This window comes from Lissotriton vulgaris, chromosome 10, assembly GCF_964263255.1.
Source record: "Lissotriton vulgaris chromosome 10, aLisVul1.2, whole genome shotgun sequence".
In the NCBI taxonomy this organism is placed as follows: domain Eukaryota; kingdom Metazoa; phylum Chordata; class Amphibia; order Caudata; family Salamandridae; genus Lissotriton; species Lissotriton vulgaris.
Window position 1 is genome coordinate 889,928,896 of NC_141698.1, and position 14,652 is coordinate 889,943,547.

Below are 14,652 nucleotides of genomic sequence, written 5' to 3' on the forward strand. Positions count from 1 at the left end.
GTGCGTAGCATGCTCGGCCTTGAGCGTCGATGCAACCTGCTGCTTCGGGTCGGCTTTGGACTTCGACTCGAGAGGTTTGCCCAGTAGCGGCTTGAGCGCTGAAATCTTCGGCTTGACAGCCTTTTTGGTCTGGAGACCTTTGGTGTTGTCGCCCAGCTTGGGCGTCGACATCGGCGTCTACGCCGACTGCGTCTAGGCGACGTGCTTGACTGCAGGGCCTGGCTTCGACAATCCAGTCTTCGAGGCGACGCCCCCTTTCGACGCCGAAGAGTCGGCGTCAGTCTTCGACTTGACTGGCGTCGACGTCGATCCGACGACCCCTTTTAGCAGTTTCGGTTTCGGTTTTGGTTCTGTAGGTTTCGGTTTCGATTTTGAAAGATCGACCAATGGCTCTTTTGAAGTATTCTTAGCCTGGCCTGGACGCGGGGCTATAGAATGTGGAGTAAGATCTTGGCTAAGGCCTTTCGGCGATGCCTCGACCTGAGCCGTAGGGAGCGTATTGTCAGTAGTAGGCCCCGCTACTGCGGTTGGGCCCGGCTCATCACTGGAATCGTCATCGACGGCCCCGATGGCCTCATCGTCGTCCCCTACCTCAACGACGTCTTCTTCATGGACGTATTCCTCATCCTGCTCGTCCACGTCGAAGTTGGAGTCATGCTCCGACGCTGGGTCCGACTGCTCGTCAGGATCTCCTTCTTCGTCGGTGCCTTCTTCGTCAACGGCCTCGAAGATGTCGACCGGCTCGGGAGCCGACTTCTGCGCTGACTGTCTTGCTGCGCGTCTAACTCGAAGCGTCTTCTTGGAGCGGAACTTCGAGCAGGCCATACAGCTGGCCTCGTCGTGCTCCGGGGATAAACATTTATTGCACACTGGGTGCACATCAATGTGAGGGTATTTCGAATTGCAGACGTGGCATTGTTTGAACGGGCTCCGATCCATCGTCGTCGTAGTTTGGGCCTATGGTGTCGAAAGCGAAAAATGCCTTTGACGTCCGGTTCGAGGAACTGGAACAGAAACCGGCACCGAACGAGACAATACCGACGCCCCGAAGGCCTTTTGGCCTTAGTAAAGAGTTATAACAATGTTTTCGAACTGGAGTCCGAGAAAGTACATCCGAACCCAATGGCGGAAAAAAACAATCTGGGGATGGAGAGGATGCCATGCGCACTGTAGTCCAGGGGAGGAGCCACCTATCTAGTGATACTTCGAAGACTCTTCCAGGACAACAACATGCAATCATCCGGACCCAACACTAGGCGGCGATCTATGCACAGATATGAATTCAGCAGCCCACATGCCTCGAACCGTAGAATTTATAGTTCCTATATTTATAGGGAGTCATTCTTTTTGAGTTTTTCTTCAGTGGTCTTTTTACCAGAAGGACAATGGGTCTTGGCAACATATAATAAAGACAATTCCAACTATCCCCCCTCCCAATTTTTTAAATTTTCCATTTCTTACTCCTTCACAAACCTTGTCTTCACAATCCCAGCAACAATAGACCATTATTCATCTAGTCTCTCAAACATCAATGGCTTCTCTAGATTTGTCGAGCACAAAAAGATTCTATCATATCTTGCACCTCACAAAGCAGACATTGTTTTCCTGCAAGAGACCCATTTAATGGCCACTGACTCAGAAAAACTGAACAGAGACTGGGTGGGGATAGTTATCTTCTCAGCCATGAACCACCAATCAATCCACCCATCAAATGAACATTCTTATAGGAAACAGGGTGTATACAGTCTCTTTCATATGAATTTGAAAGCCAGGATAATTTAATCATGGAACGATACGAAGGGTAGATATGTCTTGATCAAACTCTCAGTGTAACGCCACCATCTTGTTAAAGACTCTGTCTACACTCCTAATGTCCAGAAAAGCAACTTATTTTTACAGATAACAGATTGTTTACTTATTTTGGTTGATCACAACTCCTTATCAGGATGAGACTAAAATATGACCATCAACCCAATGCTATATAGATCAGGACAGCTTGACACCAGCAATAACCTACTCAGAAATATGCTCAAAGAACTGATGTCTTATCACAGGCTGGTGGAACCCTGGCGTCTACTTCACCCCACAGATAGATAGCATACCTTCTTCTGTCACCTCAGCATATTTTTTCTTAAGAATGCTCCTGTACTACCTAGGGTGAAGCGGTACACCACAGCAGGGAAGTTCGATCATTTTCTAATTATATTGTCACTAAGCTTTCCAATTATCACTCCAAACACAAAGACCTGGAGAATGAACACTATATGAAATTATGTTTGCAGCTAAAGTATTACCCAGACTTTAATAAAAGCTCAGTATCTGCCCCTCAAAGTTTTTGGGCCACTAAGAAGGATTACATTAGAGGCCGTTTTTTATTCTAAGTTTTTATTTGGCATTTTTAATTGAAAAACATTACAGACAATATCCAGCTAGCATTTAAGCAGCTTATATAGTGATTAATTTCAGACTTTGGAAGTAAGGTCGATAATATTCTGTTACCGTCAACTAGCATGGATGATGCAATGCTATGTGGAATAACCATGAGAAAGAGGAAAGAGAGCTAAAGAGGAAAGAGAGCTAAAAAGGAATGAATAAACTGTCATGGAGGAGGCACAAAGGGGTAGGTGATTGGGAAGCTGCTGCTGACTGGGCAGGCCAGGTTGTGGTGCAGGCCTGGGGGAGCAGTGCAGATGGATCAGTGGCATCTGTGCTAAGAACGGGAACAGAAGGGCATTTGTTATCCATGAGCCAAAATGAGATGCCAACACACCAAGAGCCTAGAAGGTAATTGGCATGGGCATCATAGACCCGCGGGGTGTGTGCCGGGCTACAAGTTCAGGATGAGCAGGACTCCTCCTTATTGATGCTTTGAAGATGGATCAGCACAATGTCCCATTCCAGTGATATGGGATGTTTGTAGAAGCCCCTTGTCTCCCCTCTTCGAACTGCTGTGCTTTTAGCTTCCAACCAGCTGCGTACTCCACTTAAGGGTTATGGCCCTCTTAGCCAGAAGAAGCGCAAGGTCTTCGAACTGAGCTGCTACCTGTTTACGTCTAGAGCACTCTAAGGGCACTGTACACCCCAGAGCCCAGTCCTTCACAGTGGGTAATGTCAGTTACAGTGCTAAAACTACTCGTTAAGAGTGCACTAGGGATGTGCAGGACCAGAGGATGTAACGGAGGTTCACATGGTCAGAGCGGCAGCAGAGGTAGCAGAGTTGTACATGTGGGAAGATTAGATTCAGTTTAGTGGAGGTGAATTATACTCTGTGGAGGATGGAGAACTGGATATTCTTAAATCGTGTGTTTCTGGAAACTATATGAGGGTATTCTAATGCAAACGCATATTCTTAGTTGTGAAGCCCCTCCCAAAGTCTGCTTCCCAGCACTTTCGGAACTGTGTAAGAGGGATTAGAGTGTGTTTCCGTAAGGATTTGTATAGCCAGGTCACCAAGTGTTAGCCAGTACCCATTACTAGCAATGTTTGGACCACTGCATGGATTTGTGGCTCCTCCTAGGTGATTTCCCACAACATACAACAGATCTGCTGGAGCTGTCTCATTAGGAATTGCCCCGGTGAGATGTAATGTGTTGCTCAAAAGTAAGAAATTGGCTGTCCAAGAAGAGTTCCCTGATGGTAGATATGTTTTTGTTATGCTTATAACATAAATCCTTGGGTGTCAGAAGTCCCGAGCATCCGGGCAGACCCCAGAATTTTATCTCAGGGGCATACAGGAAAATGTGCCATGTGAGCTGATAAACCTAGTTAATGAATCAGTGAATAACTGTCACCAATCTAGGACATGTGGGTTAAAATGTAGTCTTGGGAAGAGGAGCTAGAGCATGTTCTCCGGGGTTAGCAAGCCCCGACCCAATCCAGTGTCTACAAGGAAGCAGCAGACAAGCCAGTTAGATAGCCATTGGAGTTGAACAGCTAGATAATAGTTCTTGAAGGAAGGAGCACCCAGGCCGCCCTGTCCAACAGGCAACTCAAGTTTATCCAGATCTCCAAATGGACTCACCAAGTATGCAGTCAAGCATTCGAGGTCTGATGATAAATGATGCATCAGCTAGATGGGCAACTCTCTGGACTCAGAGAGACACATTGGACCAATGTCAATCCCAGGTGTCCCTTGTATCCCTGAAGAATTGTGTTTTCCTTTTGCAACCAAGCGAAGGCGTGCAGAGAATAAAAGAGAACATTTCAAATAAGCTGCTCGGAGTTTCTGCTTGACAGCCAAGAAGGAGTACCCCTGACGCTGGACTGCTAGCTAACGTGTAGCCTGGAAAGAACATAATGCGGGCATTATCCACTACTATGCCATTTAACTTGTGGGTTTTGCAGAAGATGGAGATGTGGTCTTTATTATGTAATAAACGGAACACCAGCGTCTAGGGTTGGCACCTGGGAGGGGTCTCTGCATTGGCATGCGGTGGGCCCACTAAACTGAGAAGAATTGCTATAGTGCGGTTGGTAGGAGGATGTCACGCACCCATTATTCGACGCAGACAACTGCGTTCTGTCCCTCAACTCCTTTCGGGAGGCCCACCACTGGGATGTTATTCATCCTGAAGCGGCCCACTGCATCCTCCCCCTTATCCTCCAAGACACGGATTTGATCTGTGAGGGTACGTATGGAAGTGTCCATCTCTTGGGCCAGCAGCTGGAGTATAGCAAGAATTTGCTCTGCAATGAAGACTTTCTTGGCCAGTTTTTAATGGTCCGTGTGCAACAGTGATAGGTCAGCATCTACAGTGTTGATCTTGTTCTCAAGAGAGGCACAGGAATTTTCTATCCGTTAAGTGTTTCTTTAGTTTCTTCTTTTATTCACAAAATTCTTGTTTAAAAGAAAACAGCTGACAGGTTACGTCCAAACAAGTATTTCTTCAGGGCATGAAAGTAGGAAATTGGGCACTCTCTGCAAGCATCAACGCAATACGGCAACGGTCCAATTCGGCAAAAGCACTTCCTGTAAGATAAGGATGGTATTCCGGCTGATGGGTGAAAGTTATCGTTATCACTGGCCCACCTATTGCAGTGTGGCCACAGAAATGGTTTAACAGAGTGATATCATACCTCCCAGTTCCTACGCTGATAATAAAGAAGCACTTTCTTCAAGATATTTACTTTTGCTGAAACTACCTTTGCTAATTTGTATCTACCCACCAAGGATACTCCATCGTTGATGCTTGCAGAAAGTGCCCAATTTCCTACTTTCATGCCCTGAAGAAGTTCTTTATTAGACAAAACACATCGGCTGTGTTCTTTTAAACAAGAATTTTGTGAATAAAAGAAGAAACTAAAGAAACGCTTTATGGATATAGACCAGTTATTTCTTTCCTATTTGTTAGGTGGTGCACTTTTGCGTATTGTTTGAAATCTGTTATAATCCGGAACCGGATTGCACCACAGCAGTGGGAGCATTAAAAGTGTGCACATATGTGCTATGGGGAACTCCCATTTAACATGATTTAACTAGGGATAACAGGGTACGTGCTAGGTCTTTACAGGGTACACTGTCAACCGTTTGTTCTACAGGAATTTTCTATAGCAGCTGGGACTGTGTCAAGTGTTTATCATCATGCGAAGATTGATGTTCAGAATGGTCTGAGGGGTCCGGGCGTGATCCAGAGATTTTGATGCAGTAGGTAAGTTGTGATGGGGCGCTCTGTGCTCCATAGCGTAGGCGGCCCATGAATGTTCCAGAGGTCGGGACCAGAGTTAGATGGAGGCCTGAGTCTTCAGTCCAGAGGTCCTGCTCGCCAGCTCCGGTGGTGTGGAATCAGGCACCGGCAGTATTAGCAGTCCTTTGTTCATTGGACCATTCCATGATTTCTTCCTGCCCCTACAATTCCTGGAAGGTTGCTGGACCTGAAGGAGTGAGGATGTCGAATGAGGTAGCAACAGGGATATGCAAGACTTAGGAGGACCTCCAGGATTTTCTCAGCGGTAACAGAGGCGTAACTAAATCGGAGGAGGACCCCCCTGCAAGGTACGTGGACGAGTCCCCTCCGAACTCAAGCAGGAGTTCTCCTGCTGGAGTAATCTGCTGAGGGACCCCTTGGAACCTGAGGTCCCCCACGCACCGCGGGGTTTGCGAGGGCCTGTGTTACATCACTGAGCAGGTAGAGCGAGAGACTAAGGTGAGCTGTAGCAACCACAACACCCAGCCCAGCTCACGATTTGTGTGACCTCCCCCGCAATGCTAGATGGCCAGATCCTCCCACCTGGGTCTCAGGGGGATCAGCGGGGCCACGAGTGGAAGTTGTGTAGGGGCTCTTAGATGCAAGCGTTCATCCTCAGCCCACACCGCTGGTAATATTGGTCATTAGCTGCCAGGATCCACCGCTCAGTTCAATGTGTTCTGTGCCGGTGCGGCTTCGTCTCACCCACTGGTGTCAGCTGCACCACACCTGCAGGGTAGCAGGGGATGGGGCTGAACGTGGGGGCAATAGGGTTCAGGCTTCTGCGTGGAAAGCCGCAGACCACAGCACTTTACAATCGGCTGGCTCAGGTGTATCTTCGCATGGCTCCCCCCCATCTGTAGTGTCCAGGATCGAGATCCCAGTGACCGTAGTTGGGTAAGGGGGAGCCAGCAGGCCTCAAGCAGAAAGTTTCTACCCGCCTGTGTGCAGCAGTGGCTCAAGTGGCCCAACATATGAGGGTGGGGCCCGTTTCTGCTGCTGAGGAGCGTTGAGGCTATCAGTGTGGGCAAGTTCCCCCCACTGCTAGGCCAACAGTGTTTCAACGATGAGTAGCTGACAGGTTAGTGCCCCCCATGTGGGCTCAGGAATGCAATGGGAAGAGACGGTGTGGGGTCACAAAATCCAGTGGCTGCAGCATGGGCTCGTGCCGATGTCATTGGAGGCCTCGGGGATACATCAGATCGGTCCCCGGGGAATAGGCAGCACCAGATGTAGGCAGAAGCAGGAGGGGGGGGAGGGAGGGTCAGTCAGTGCTTATTACCCTTGAGCTCAACATCAGGGGGCTCAGCGGGATAGGGACTGCACACGTGGCCCGATGTGTTGGCAGGTCTCCCTATGCCAGAGCGTCGCACTAGGCCTCACCTGCACTGTTGGCGAGTCCTGAGTCCGCATTTTTCGTTGTGGCAGCTGCAGTATTAGGGAGGGGGTACAGCTTTGTACATGGGGCAGGAGAGGAGGAGTCAAGAAGTAGTGTGCCACCGGGCCAGAGGTTGTACTCTGTGGTCTGAAGGTCAGGCGGGGCCCGGTAGTGGAGACGCCCGATACGGGCGGCTAAAGCGCGGCGATGTCCATAATGAGCCATTGGATGCATCTCTCTGTAGTTGGGAAGGGTGGTGAGTGCAGTTACGTAGTGAGAATCTGCCGATGGCTGGCGGTTTCACAGGATAACTGGGGTTATTCAGCAGAGCTCCGTTAGTGAGCTTCCAACTTCTTGGCTGCGCAATCAACGCACCTCGGGCAGGCCCACGCCACATGCATAAATGAAGCATTGTTCTTGCCACATCTAGGCTAGTTTGCACCTGGATTGGGATGTATTATATTTACTCACTTTGGTATGATGTATGCTCTGTGGAGTTAGTAATATAGGATTAATTTAAAATGCATGTTGCGTGATACCATTGGGATGTGTGTCAATATGTTAGTCCAGGGTGTGTCGTTTATCTGTCTTGTTTCCAGGGTTCTCTTACTGCCCCCAGCACTACTTTAGCCTATTCTTACAGCGCCTTGTATTGGAGTGATGTTGCATATCGCTTTCCAGAAATCACCCAAATGCACTGTGGGCCCTTGTGCATCTGAGGTTCCATTAGCCCCATTCGTCACCATGTCATGTGGCTGTAGTAATTGTCAGTGGAGCAAGAAATTGCTTGCTGGAGCTCCACATCGCTCTTGCAGGCTCTCTAAATCAGCTACCGCACCATTTATATATAGCTCACCCACTCTAGTCAGTATCTACTCCAGCTAATTTCTGGGTCCGCCCCAGTTGCCGCTGTGTGGCACGGAAATCAGGCCTGTAGCTAGAGTTCTCAGGCATAAGGCAGGGTTGTAACCAGAATCCCCCTCTCCGGCTTACGTGGGAGGCTTTACGGGCCCAACAGCAACCGCACCACCTCACTTTACGATGGGGCATCAGAGCTATCACCTTGGTAACCCCCCCCAATAGTGCTCGCTCCAGGAGGCTGTCAACTGTAGCTGTGCTGCCAGTAATACAGCTCAAGGGATCGATCTTGTCAAGGATCTAGATAAAGTGACATACGTAAACATTCATAGAATTGAAGGTGAGGTAAGGAAACTATTAAAGGTATGGGGAGGTCTCCCACTGACTCTCCTTGGAAAGTCAAACATAGTTAAAATGTCAATTATACCAAAATGTACTTTTGCTTTTAGCGCCATTCCGCTAGAATTCAAGAGGGAGACGATAAAAAAAATTCAGGGGGAACTCACAAGTTTTATCTGGTCTTCGAAAGGATCAAGAATCGCATGGAGCAAACTAAGAAGAAAAAAAGAACAGGGGGGATATCTAGCCAAGATCTACTTGAATATTACAGAGCCTTTCAATTTAAATACACCAGGCCACTTCTGAACACTTTCGAGACTTACCCGGAATACCTCCAAGCAATGACCAGAGGAACCAGCCATTTCCTTTACAAATTCGGTCATCCAAAATATTTCAAAAAGGTGAAGCTAGGCGGCCAATTTTCACCTGGGCTTCCGGGTTAGAGTACAGTAATTTGGTCCAGCATATAAACTCACTGCCCAGACCATGCCCGCCATCAAAACATGCAGGAAGGTCCAAGAAAGTGAGTTGAACGCCTTTGCAATATCTGTTGCCAATGAGAGTGCCAACTCAGGAAGTGCTGTAGAGTGATCAATTGAATGCAACAATCTTCATATATTTTGAAAGGTGTTACGTGTGGGAATAAACCCTGCCTGATCCGGGTAGATCAGCCTTTGTATTCTGGGCATCAGCCTATAAGCCAGTATACGGCTAAGGTTTTTTTTAGTCGACATTTAACAGGGAGAGGGGTCTGTACAACCCAACTTCCTCATTGTTTATCCCTGCTTTAGGGAATGTCGTCAACAGCGCTTCACGCGTACTGCTCTGGAGTTCCCCTGCATCCCTAGCAGCGTTATATAGTTTTGTTAAATCTAGGGACCAGGCGATATGCTTAGATCCAATAAAACTCCACTGGGAGGCCATCCATGCCTGGGACTTTACCCTGCGCCCCAGCCCAGATCGCCCTCCTCACTTCTTGCTCCGAGATAGCTTTACTCAGTGGTTTATCTCCATTACTGGCAGGTATGCCAATTGTGCATCAATAACATTGGTGTGAATTATAGATGTGCGTAGTATACTATAAAGGCGTGATCTATTTGTACCTGTTGGTGTACCACCTCATAGCATGTATTCTTGATGGCACATATTTTGAGAGCCCCGCTCATGAGGGTTGGCTAGTCACGCTAGGAGTCTGCACGTTTTATCACACATGTCATGGGCCTTGGCAAGGTAGGAGCAATAGTCATAGCTCCGTAGCCTTTCTATTGGAGTCAGCAGTGACTCAAGCTCTTCCCGCAGCTTAGGTTTAATGATAGAGTTCTCATCCACATTTTTCTCCAGCTTACGGGGTACCTTATCTGCCAACTGTGCATGGACCTGCACGTTGTTGTTATGTATTGTTCACGCAATACCACCTTGAAGGCTTCCCATTCCCACAAGCAAGAGGTTGCTGTTCCTTCATTCTCACTGAAGTATTTATCAATGGTTTCACCAATAGTGTCACAGAAGACTGGGTCTTCCAATAACATTATATTGAGCCTCCAAACTGGTATTGAAGGACTATAAGAGTCCCACTGCAGTGCTAGAATAAAGGCATGGTCTGAGTCTGTTCTGGCTAGGTATTCTGCTACTTGCACTATTGTTTGTACTACTTTGTTAACAAAAATCTTATTGAGGTGGACATACATGGAGTGCAACCCAGAGTAGTACCAGTATTCCATAAGGTGAGGGTTCAGCAATCTAGTGGACATAGGTGTCCACTAGTTCCCATCGGTCCACCCAGTCCTAAAATCCGCGAGCAGTTCTGTGTGGTGCCCGATAGCAGTGGGTGTGATCTATCTAGATTCGTGTCAGCAACACAATTAAAATCTCCTGCCACCATTAGGGAATAGTAGGGAACCTTAGCTAGGACCAGAGTGAACTTTTGTTTAAATGTGCCTTGGTCTATATTGAGTGTTTATATATTGTGGAAAGCTATGTCCTTCACATCTAGTTGCCCTGCCAGTAATATGTATCGCCCTTCTTTAGCCACCTTTTCAGTAAGAAACGTGAATAGTACCCCTGGGAGTATCCATATGAGTACTGCCCTCGAAAATGCAGAGTAGGATGTATAATGTACTGTACCTCTTTTGCAGTGCCTGTCCCTCTGTTCTCGCTAGGTGTGTCTCCTGTAGGAAGACCACTTGGACTTTTTGCCATTTGATGTATACATGTCCACTGTAACGTGCAGTCAGAAAATTAAGTCCCTGCACATTCCAAGTAATTATTAGTACGTGCATTATTCACCTGTGATCTGACCCCCACCCGTTCCTACCCAATGTTGTTGTGCAATATCCTTCATTCTCTAGCATTGGGCAGCAATAAAACAGTTCCAAACATGGCTGTGATATAAAACATTTCCAACTCCCAACCCAGGACAGAGGTGCCAAAGTACCCTGTCCAAACCAGTTCAATTGTTCGCTAGAGTGCCCAGGAGGTGGACAGCCAGCCAAGCTAGCCTACTCCAGGCCTCCTGTGATTGTGGGAATGTGACCAATCTCAATGTCTAGTTTAGTTAAGTTGTTTGTTGTGTTTGTTCGGTCGCCTCAGAGCGTAGACCCTCATGGAATACAGCAAAAATTCTACTGCCTCCAATATGTGTATACTTATGCTTGCTGTGGATGCTACTGGTCCAACGATTCTAGAGGTCATCTGCCAGCCTGAGTTTTCGGGCCGGCTCATGATGCTGCACCCCACTAGTGGCGCCTGAGCCACCTGGTGTTCGGCTGAGTCTGTACCAGGATCCGGGCCCAGCACTTCCAACATGTTTTTGTGATAATGCGTGACATCCACCACTACTGGCGTTCTCACCTATGCTGCTTGTTCTCCTCTGGGGTGGTTCTGGGTCTGTCTGCTGCACTATCGCCGTGTTATCCTACGATCCCAGGTCTTTTCGGTGACCTCATCTGTATGTTGTGTGTTCATGCCCTTGGAGTGTAGTCAGGTCCATGTCTTTTCCAGAGAGTGGAAGAAATGAGTGGACTTTCCCTCTACCATTCAGAGCCGTGATGGAAAGAGGAGGGTGTACCCTACTCCTAGTATGCACAATTGTCTTTTGACAACTATGTAGGAATTTCGTTGAGCTTGGACAGACACAGCCTAATCCGGGCATTCAGATACAGTGGCTCCCTCAAACTTCCATGGCCCCTTGTCTCTCAAGACTTGCAAAAGTAAGTTCCTAACCCTGTAATTGAGAAACCTTGCAAATAATTAGGCGAGGAGCCGCACCAGGTGGTGGCAGGTGTCCCAGACTGCGATGCGTTCTCTCAATGGATATGAACTTAGGTGGTTTGCCAGTTCAAGCCGCCTCTGTTAGCCAATGCTCCAGAAAGAGTTCTGTGTTGGGGCCTTCTGCTTTTTCCGCAATCCCCAACAGGCGAATATTGTTGTGCTAGGAGCGGCAATTTGTATCCACAGCTCCGCACTAGAGTTCCTTCACTACGCAACCATTTGTTGCGGTCATCCAAACGGTCTGATAGTTGCTTGTGATCAGCACACAACAGGGACACGTCCACTGCCACAGTATCAAGCTTTGTTTCAATAGCGGTTTTGGTATCGTGAAAAGCTTGGAGTGTTTTTTCTAACAGGCTTGTATGTTTCTTCAGAGTTGTTTCTACCTGGATTAGCATACTCTTCCCTGACTGGGTCAGGAATATAAGCATCCATCATGAGGAGCATCTTTGCGGGCTTAGGTTTCACCATGACAGCCCAGATGCTGGCTCTCGGTGTCCTTATGGTGAGCCAGTAATCTATGCTAGCTTTTCACCTGGTTTCACTAGTTAGAAAGACCACAGAAGTGCCCATCCCAGTACTGTGAGTTAAGGTACCAGGTCCAGGTACCAGACGTGAGTTGCTTCCAGCTGTATCAGTCCCAGGGGTGGTCTTGGAGACCTCCCCCACCAATGCGCATGGGTAGCATCAGCCCCACAACAAGACTACAGAGCAGCCTAGTCAGGCAGCACACTCTGAGAGTGGCAGAAACACTCTGAGAACATACAATGAAGATCTCAGATCAATGGGCAGCCACTCAACTGGAGTGTTTGCGGGTAAGGCCCATTTTCCAGGGTGTCGCAGACCTCAGGGCTCCCTCCTTGTAGGCAGGCTGATAGTAGGGGGGAGATCCCAGCTTAGGCCTCCATCCACCCGCCAGATCTTCGTTGTCCCAGGGCCCAGAGATCAATCGTGGTCTGTGCAGTGGTGGTAATGCCCCAAGGCGGGGGCCAACTCAAGCCCCAAGTTTGCTTATTCCCAGCTGAAGGAGGGCCCGCCCCGACTCAATACTTGAGCTCTGAGCACTAGAGCTCTCAATCTACCTTTTGGGGGGAGATTGTGTTCCCTGCAGCAACCTGTTCTTGGGCGCTCCTGCCCCTCTCACACAGCAACGCGCCCTGATGGGGCCTTCAGCTCCACTTCTGGCCGTCTATGTCATGGCACTTAGTGTTGGGGCTTGCGTTCATCCCCACCGGGTCTCCTCCACGTCAAACCCGAGCATCTCGGTACTAACTGAGTCATCTGCTATTACAGTCGTGTCTCGGGGGAATGGTGGGCAACCGGATCAAGCAGGATTCTCGTAGGCCTTACGCTGAGCACCGGTCCGTGCGTCCGATAAAGCCGCAATCTTGACCACGCCACCAACCCGGTCTACTGTACTTATATGAAAATGCAAGTTGCTGAACCACTTCTTCCAGTTCCAAGTTCTCACTTACCAAGGATAGAGTGCTCCACAGAGGACTTCTGAACAACCAGAGTTGGTGACTCCCTAACAGCCAGCTTCCCAAAGATGAGGGAATATCACCTTGAATCTTGATCTGGAGGAAGAGCTCTCTCCCTGTTCTGGAATGCCTGGAGAATCTTGCCTGGAAGAAGAGGTAAGGAGAGAGCCAAGCCTGCAGGATGAGCTGAAAATTGGCAAAAACAATCGACCCTGGTGCCATGGGTCTGTATAACAGAGACTCTTGAAAGCATACATTGGTCAGAGCCGGTCACCATTGTTTAAGAAAATAATTCATTGTACTGCTGAAGTGTGCCCAAGTGTATTGTCCCAGTGACTGTTTTCGCAGCCATTGCACTTGCCCCATGTGTACCAAGCAGCCTACGCCATTGAAGTGACTATTATATATAAGATGTAGCACTCGCCCACTGTGCCTGTATTGGCTTTGCTGCTGCATCAGAAGCACGCTCTCCAAGTGTGCTCTATCTCTTGGCACCACTGAAGAAGAGAGTTGTGTGAAGGCCATGGCATTGTCCAAGTGTGCCCAAACAGTCATTTTTAAAGGCTAGCCTTACAGCACTTGCCCAACATGTACTTATGCAGACTATTCCACTATAAGTGAAGCTGCTGCCTCAAGACACTACCCACTATGTGCCCATTAGACTGTGTGAGTTACTGAGGCACTGGCAGAAGTTTGCCTGATCTGATTCAGATGCCACTGCTGTACTGAAGCACTTTGAAGCACCTCACCTGTTGTCCCAAGACCTGCAGTTAAAGTAGACTGCATAATTGCCTTGACCCCTGGCAGGAGATATTTGCTGAACTGCTGTCCCAATAGAAAGTCCATAAGGAAGGAGGCCCAGCCATGACTGGCAGTGGCTAATCGCCAGCCAATGTTGTTTATCTGGACGGCCCACGACTGCTTCTAGAAAGCAGTTCAGCCACTTGAGGCACCTGAGGTTACTACCATGTCTCCTAAGCAGGAGGATTAGGTCTTAAGTGAAGCAGGCCAGACCAAGGCCTATCACCAATATGAACTGTCAGTGAGATAACTGCAGAGAAACGGAGTGCTTGCTATTGCCTCCCAGATCAAAGGGGAGAGCCAAGCAATGAAGGGGCTATGTTTGGCCCAGTTTAAGCAGCCACGGTAGGACAGACCACAGGACATCTGAGACAAAGAACTAGAGCCTGCATGTCTGTGGCCCAGTAGCCCATGCTCACCCGCAGCCCCACAAACAAGGTTTGATACTCTCGGTTTCCAATAATACAACAAAAAAGCCTAACTGAGCCACTTTGTAGATTGTCCAGGCATTAGGGAAAGACCAACCTCAATTTTTCTTAGGCAGCACTATTATATTAATTAACATTCTTCTCAGTGAGTTGTGAAATATTTCCCTCTAAATAAAAAATGACTCATTTGAGTGCCTGAAAAAGTATAGTAACCTTGGTACAATGATACTGATCAAGCAAAGCCCTTACAGATCCATGAGAGAGATCATGGATCCTACAAAAGATGGATCCAGTTCCTAACATCATTTTATAATGTAGTTTGCCCTATACAGCCATTCCTTTTCCCTCGTAACTGCGACTTCTAAAAAGTGCAAGCGCTTCCTTGCCCAGCCTATTTCAGACAGACCTTTGAC

At 48.2% G+C, this 14,652-nt stretch overlaps 1 protein-coding gene across 3 annotated transcripts in view; it reads right to left on the reverse strand.

The window, feature by feature from the left end:
* The window catches only part of KRIT1 (KRIT1 ankyrin repeat containing), a 346,827-nt gene that overhangs the window by 199,353 nt on the left and 132,822 nt on the right, over nt 1-14,652 (reverse strand). The window lies entirely within an intron of this gene.